Here is a 6,939-nt window from a genome sequence, read left to right as displayed (position 1 = left end):
AAAAAGGCCGGGCGCGGTGGCTCAAGCCTGTAATCCCAGCACTTTGGGAGGCCGAGACCGGCGGATCACGAGGTCAGGAGATCGAGACCATCCTGGCTAACCCAGTGAAACCCCGTCTCTACTAAAAAAAAAAATACAAAAAACTAGCCGGGCGAGGCTGCGGGCGCCTGTAGTCCCAGCTACTCGGGAGGCTGAGGCAGGAGAATGGCGTGAACCCGGGAGGTGGAGCTTGCAGTGAGCCGAGATGGTGACACTGAACTCCAGCCTGGGCGACAGACCGAGACTCCGTCTCAAAAAAAAAAAAAAAAAAAGGAAAACAAAATTCTGCTTTTTTATAAAGGTTGATAAAAAATAGTATTTCAAACCGTACAGTCACCAGAAGTACACAGTTATCAAAAATGCACGCACTTCACTTGGCCTCTCCAGCACCTTCAGCTTTCTGTGCCTGGTCTGTTTTGGCATCTCCAGTTTCTGCAAGGTTATTCCCCTTCTTGCCAGAATCAGCTTTTCCCTTTTTCCCTCTCGGTACCTTCTCTCCCTTCTTTGCAGGGGCCTTTTCAAGCTTGGACTTTGGTTTTGGAGGAGCAGGTTTAGCAGACAACCTTGCGGATCTTCTCTGTGGTTCGTCCTTCACCTTGGCTTTATCTCCTTTAGCATCCCCTTCAGACTTTCTCTTCCACATGGAGGCGGCGGCGGCGGCGAGGGCGGCAGGGGCGCGCGGGCTTCGGTGGGTCAGCGGGTCGTTCTCGTCTCTTCTTCTTCACACTGCTCGGGCTCCGGGGAGTTTATAAAGTGAAACTTTTCACATGACAATCTGTAAAACTGGGTTCTAATCCTGGCTGTCTTGTTACATTGCAATGTGGCCTTGAACAAGTCGCTTGGATAAGCAGCCAAAAAGGAGGAAGGGGTCTCCTATGGAAGGTCCCTGGTTTTTTTGTTTTTTGTTTTTTGTTTTTTTCATAGTTGTTCAATTTCTTTAGTTTTCTCAACTGTAAAAAGGAGGACATAACATTATTTACCTTGGGTTTGCTGTAAGGAAATTGCTTGTCACATAATAACTCAAAAGTTAACTTGTTAGATTGTATTATTATTATTATCATTATTAATATTGATGCCACAATGATACAGAACTATAATTCAGTGTAATAGACATACTATTTTCCCCCACACAACCAAGAAACAACTGGCCTCATTCATTCATTTAGATAAGTAATTGTTGCTACCCGCTAGGGTCCAGGTACTGCACTAAACTCAGGACACAGGATTGGATACTATGGGGTCTCTGACTTTAAAAGACTGATATCCCAGCGGCTGGTGCGGTGGCTCAAGCCTGTAATCCCAGCACATTGGGAGGCTGAGGCGGGCAGATACCTGAGGTTGGGAGTTTGAAACCAGCCTGGCTAACATGGTGAAACCCAGTCTCTACCAAAAATACAAAAATTAGCTGGGCATGGTGGCGGGTGCCTGTAATTCCAGCTACTTGGGAGGCTGAGGCCAGAGCATTGCTTGAACCAGGGAGGCGGAGGTTGCAGTGAGCCGAAATCGCACTACCGCACTCCAGCCTGGGTGACAGAGTAAGACTCTGTCGCAAAAAAAAAAAAAAAGAAAGAAAGAAAGAAAAAAGATTATATCCTCCTTGTCAAAAGACATATATAGCTAAATATTGAAGCTGCTACTTTTTCTAAAGAAAGCCACAAGTGTTTGCTGAAAAGCCATTTCACCCACTTCCACAAAGATGATAATAGCTTCTATTAAATAGTTCATCTCTCTTCTTGAGTAGTGTGGCATATATATATTAGACAATATTGTATTTTTGGATAACTCATTGCTGTATGAGTAGCTTAGATAAAATGAGCTAAGAGGGTTCAATTAAGTTCTCATTCCAATGGCACTCACTATCTTTGACTTTTATAAAGGTTTATAATCCTTGTTGCTGTAATTTAAAGACTTAATAAAAATAGTGTTAATAGCCTTTTCATCATTTAAACAGTCTTCCTTTGAGAATTCCGTTATTGCTTTTGATAAATTCCTTCTAGAAAGCATATGAGGAATGGGAAATGGTTAGATTATCATGAACATGTATAATATGAATGTTTCTTTTGTTAAAAATAGCACTAAGAATATTCAAAGATGTCATGCTTATTGTTCTATAAACTAAAACTTAACGTTTTCTACTAAGTTGAATAAGAATATAGATTGAACATACTTCCTTTTCTTATCAGCTCTCTCCTCCTGAAGTGTGAATTGAAGAAATTTCCCTAGGGGAGGAAAAAAATAGATCTTACCTACATAGATGTCAAATAATAAGTTTAAAAAATATTTGTAAAACATATGAAAAATAAAATCTAAAAAATACCTAGTTGAAAACTAATTCAGATTTCATGAAACAACATTAATAACAATAACAGATAATGAACAAAATATATTAACAAAATCAAAATGGCTAGCACATTAAAAACATTACCACTAGTTATTTAAGAAATACAGGTTAAAGTGAAATCAATTTTTCTATAAAATTAGTATAATTTTTTTTATAATCCATAGGTTCACAGAGGTAAGTAGAGATTTAAAAATAGCAATATGTAACATTGATAAGGGTGTGATTATACCCTTATTCAATGCAGCCGTGTTTATAAATGATAATCTTTTGAAAGTTTTAGCAATAAAGCATCAGTCTTATTTATTTATCTATTTATTTATTTATTTATTTATGTTTTTGAGACAGGATCTTGCTGTGTTGCCCAGGCTGCTCTTGAACTCCTGGGGTCCAATGATCTTCCTGCTTCGGTCTCCCAAAGTGCTGGGATTACAGGCGTGAGCCACTGTGCCCAGCCAAGCATCAGTCTTAAACCCACATACACTCTTTATCAATCTAGTCTCTGAGGGATGCACATGATAGAAACCTCCACTCCAAACCAGCTTAGGCAAAACAGGGAATTATTTCTTGTGCATTATATCAGGATAGATTTTGTTACTGAAATTATATTGTTAGGAATCTACCCCTTTTCTTTTCTTTTCTTTCTTTCTTTTTTTTTTTTTTTTTTTTGAGACAGAGTCTTTCTCTGTAGCCCACACTGGAGTGCTGTGGCGCAATCTTGGCTCACTGCAAGCTCCGCGTTCTGGGTTCACGCCATTCTCCTGCCTCAGCCTCCCGAGTAGATGGGACTACAGGCACCCGCCACCGCGCCTGGCTAATTTTGTGTATTTTTAGTAGAGACGGAGTTTCACCTTGTTAGCCAGGATGGTTTTGATCTCCTGACCTCGTGATCCGCCCACCTCGGCCTCCTAAAGTGCTGGGATTACAGGCGTGAGCCAACGCGCCCCATCGAATCTGCCCCTTTTCATCTCTAGTTTCCACCTCTCCTCTGTGTTAGCTTCATACCAAGGCAAGCTCTCTCAGTGATTGCTAGAAAGTTGAACTGGTGAACCCAAAATATCGGAGACAGCTCTCAACCAATGTAGAAAATTTATTTTGCCGAGGTTAAGGAGGTCCTGAGGGTCATGTTCCCAAGGTGGTGGTGGGGGAGACTGCCAGGTCATAGGTAGATAAGAGACAAAAGGTTGCATTCTTTTGAGTCTTTGATGAGCCTTTTACTGAATACACAATTTATTCTGGCTCAGTGAGTCTGTATTTTTACATAAACAATAGGGCAGAGGAGGCAATCAGATATGCATTTGTCTCAGGTGAGCAGAGGGAGGATTTTCTGTCCTGCACCTGTGAAGATATGTGGTGGGGGATGCAGGGGTTGGGATGGAGTGAAATTCAACACAACTGATTCAGGGTAAATATTTTGAGGTCATCAGAAATTTCCTTGCGGACAAATTGTGAGGGAGGTATGTAGCTCTTTTATCTTTGTAGTTATCTTATTTAGGAATTAAAATGGGAAGCAGATTTGCCTGATTGTGGTTCCCAGCTTGACTTTTCCCTTAGCTTAGTGATTTCAGGGTCCCAAGATTTATTTTCCTTTCACAGGCTGATATCAGATAGCCAACCCTAATGAAAGGGAATGGCTTTTCCACAGTAGTTCCTAGAAAAGCCCAAGAGTGAGCCTGGTTACCTGAGTTAGGTCTCATATTCAGTCCCAAATCAGTCACTGCAGCCAGGAGGGTAGAATGCCCTGACTGCCCACGCTGGGGTCCTGCACCAGCCGTGAAGGCAGGGAGTCAGCTTTATCCAAGCTCCTTGGGATACAGTGTGATTCTCCGAAGTAAGATGTTACCACCAAAAGAAGGGGAAATGGAAGCGAGTCAGGAAAAATCAACAGATGCTCACTGCACAGTTTCATCCTTAAATAACACTCCTGTAAATCAATATTAAGAAATAATAAATGCGAAGATTAACATCCAAATGTTTAATATAGCTTTGGTTATAATACTTTAAAAAAAAAAACACACACAAAACCCCAAAACCTTGACTAATACTGTTGTTTGACAATAGGCAAATTGTAAATTAAGAAGTACACAATGTATTAGGGAGCCATAAAATTATATTTCAAATACCCTTTAGTGCTTATGAGGAAAGTATACTTTATGATATAAAGTCATAAAGGCAGAATGTCATATATACAGTAAGAGCTCACCTATGTAAAAAAAAGTGCAGAAAACAAACCTAGGAAAATCTATTAAAATAATAATTAGTTCTAAGAACTGTTGGACTTATTCATAAAACAGGGTTTTTTTGGAGTGGTATTTGGCAAGAATTTTTATTCTGAATATTATTTCTTTATAATTTCCATATTTTTACATATGTTACAATAAGAAACCGAGAGGTGCGCTGCATTTAAATAGAAATTCTAATAACTTCACTTAAATTATTATGATATTCCAAACATCATTTTAAGGTGCTTTCGGGTACGCTGTCTCATTTAATGTCTCCCATAGTCAGTGGTCAGTTCGATTTGCTCCATGAGGGTATTGTTCTTCTATACGAGCCATAAATAAAAGCTGTTGATTGACACAGTGATTCATTTGTTCATTCATCCAACTACCTAGGAATTGTTGGAGGGATTAAAAAATAACCCCTAAAGGAATTTGCTAAAATTAGGAAGGTAAGAAAGCTTTTAAATTATCTTGGGTCAGTGAACAGGTTTTTGCAGTGATTAGAACATGTTAATTATTCTTTGTTTTAAGTAAATGAAGAGCTAAATGAATGTCAGCAATTCTGTCAATGTCACTGTGTGTGAAGAGGTTATGCTTGTGATAGCATTCTATTGCAATCATAAAAATCATTTAGGAGTGTTTTTTCTGCAAGATTTTAGAAATGTATCCTACAATTAATTTTTAAATATGAATGTCAAATATAATACATACTAAATATATTTGGAGTTAATTAATTTTCTACACATTCACTTATGAATAATTTGTATTCCATCTGCTGGTTGAGGTGGAATTTCTGGTCAAAGGGTATTTGTGACTGCTGCTCCCTGAAACTTTAGCTTCATGAGAGGAAGTAGTGCCTCCAAGCCTCAGAGACAACTGTGGCCAACTCCCACAAAAAAAGAGGGATAGCAGAGATTTTCTGGTCAAGAGTCTATTAGGAGAGAATGTAGAATGACCCTCAAGGCAAGCTGGAGGCAGTGATCTTGGCTATATAAGGCTAACTGGATCAGTGTTAGGGTGATGGTCAAGGGAGCCAACACCAACATACATAAGACATTTTCTTTCCTTTTTATTATGACCTAGAATTTTTATTATACATTTGCTGAAATTTGGCCAAACATAGTAGCTCATGTCCCTCTGTAACCCCACCACTTGGGAGGCCGAGGTGGGAGGATCACTTGAGGCCAGGAGTTCAAGACCAGCCTAGGCAAAATAGCAGGATCAAAAAACAAAAAAACAAAAATTAGCTAGACACGGTGGCACACTCCTGTAATCTCAGCTACTCAGGATGCTGAGGCTGGAGGATCACTTGAGCCCAAGAATTTGAGGCTGCAGTGACTTATGATCATGCCAGTGCACTCCAACCTGGTCAATGGAGCAAGTCTCTGTCACTAAAAAGAAAAAAATAAGTAAATAAATGAAATAATTTGTATGGATTTAAATACTAATTTTTATTATTTATCAGTCCTGGGCATGTACAAAAAGAAAAACATAAGCAGAATACATAGGTTAAAATATTACTTAAAACTTTCTCACATTTGAAGTCTAATTCTTTTGAGAGACTCTGAGTTATTGATACCCCAGCTTTTCCTTATAATAATATAATCCATTGTATAATGAAGAGTATTAGTGATGTGGTATATTTTCAGCTCAATTGTGAAATATATACATAAAAAAAGAGTATGTAACATATCAGTACAGTTGAACAAATAGTTAAATATAAACCCGTATATCAAGAGAATATTATGAGCGCCTCAGAGCCCATGATTTCCTTCCTTCCTTCCTCCTTCCTTCCTTCCTTCCTTCCTTCCTTCCTTCCTTCCTTCCTTCCTTCCTTCCTTCCTTCCCTTCTTTCCTTCTTTCCTTTCCTTCCTTCCTTCGAGATGAAGTCTCACTCTGTCACCCAGGCTGGAGTACAGTGGCACGATCTTGGCTCACTGCAACCTCTGCCTCCCAGGTTCAAGCAATTCTCCTGCCTCAGCCTCCTGAGTAGCTGGGATTACAGGCATGCACCACCATGCCTGGCTCATTTTTTAATTTTTCGTAGACATGGGATTTCACTATGTTGTCCAGGCTGGTCTCGAACTCCTGACCTCAAGTGATCCACCCGCTTTGGCCTCCCAAAGTGCTGGGACTACAGGCATGAGCCACCACTCCTGGCCCCGTAATGCCCTATCTTTTCCCTTTATAATAACTACAATCTGTTTTTATAATTATTTCTTTGCTTTTTTTCTATAGTTTTATCAAGTATATTTGCATCTAAAAACAAAGATTTGTCTCTGTTCCCTACCTTTCCCTTTCTGTGTCACAGTGGGCTCTGAATTAGAAAAGTACCTGTGC

General features: G+C 39.5%; 1 pseudogene; it reads right to left on the bottom strand.

The window, feature by feature from the left end:
- Nucleotides 1–347: 347 nt before the first annotated feature.
- LOC105472059 (non-histone chromosomal protein HMG-17 pseudogene) lies at nucleotides 348–682 on the bottom strand (annotated as a pseudogene).
- Between the last annotated feature and the right edge of the window lie 6,257 nt (nucleotides 683–6,939).

Source organism: Macaca nemestrina, chromosome 5 (assembly GCF_043159975.1).
Source record: "Macaca nemestrina isolate mMacNem1 chromosome 5, mMacNem.hap1, whole genome shotgun sequence".
In the NCBI taxonomy this organism is placed as follows: domain Eukaryota; kingdom Metazoa; phylum Chordata; class Mammalia; order Primates; family Cercopithecidae; genus Macaca; species Macaca nemestrina.
The sequence above is the reverse complement of the archived record's forward strand: the minus strand, read 5'-3'. Positions and strand labels throughout refer to the sequence as shown.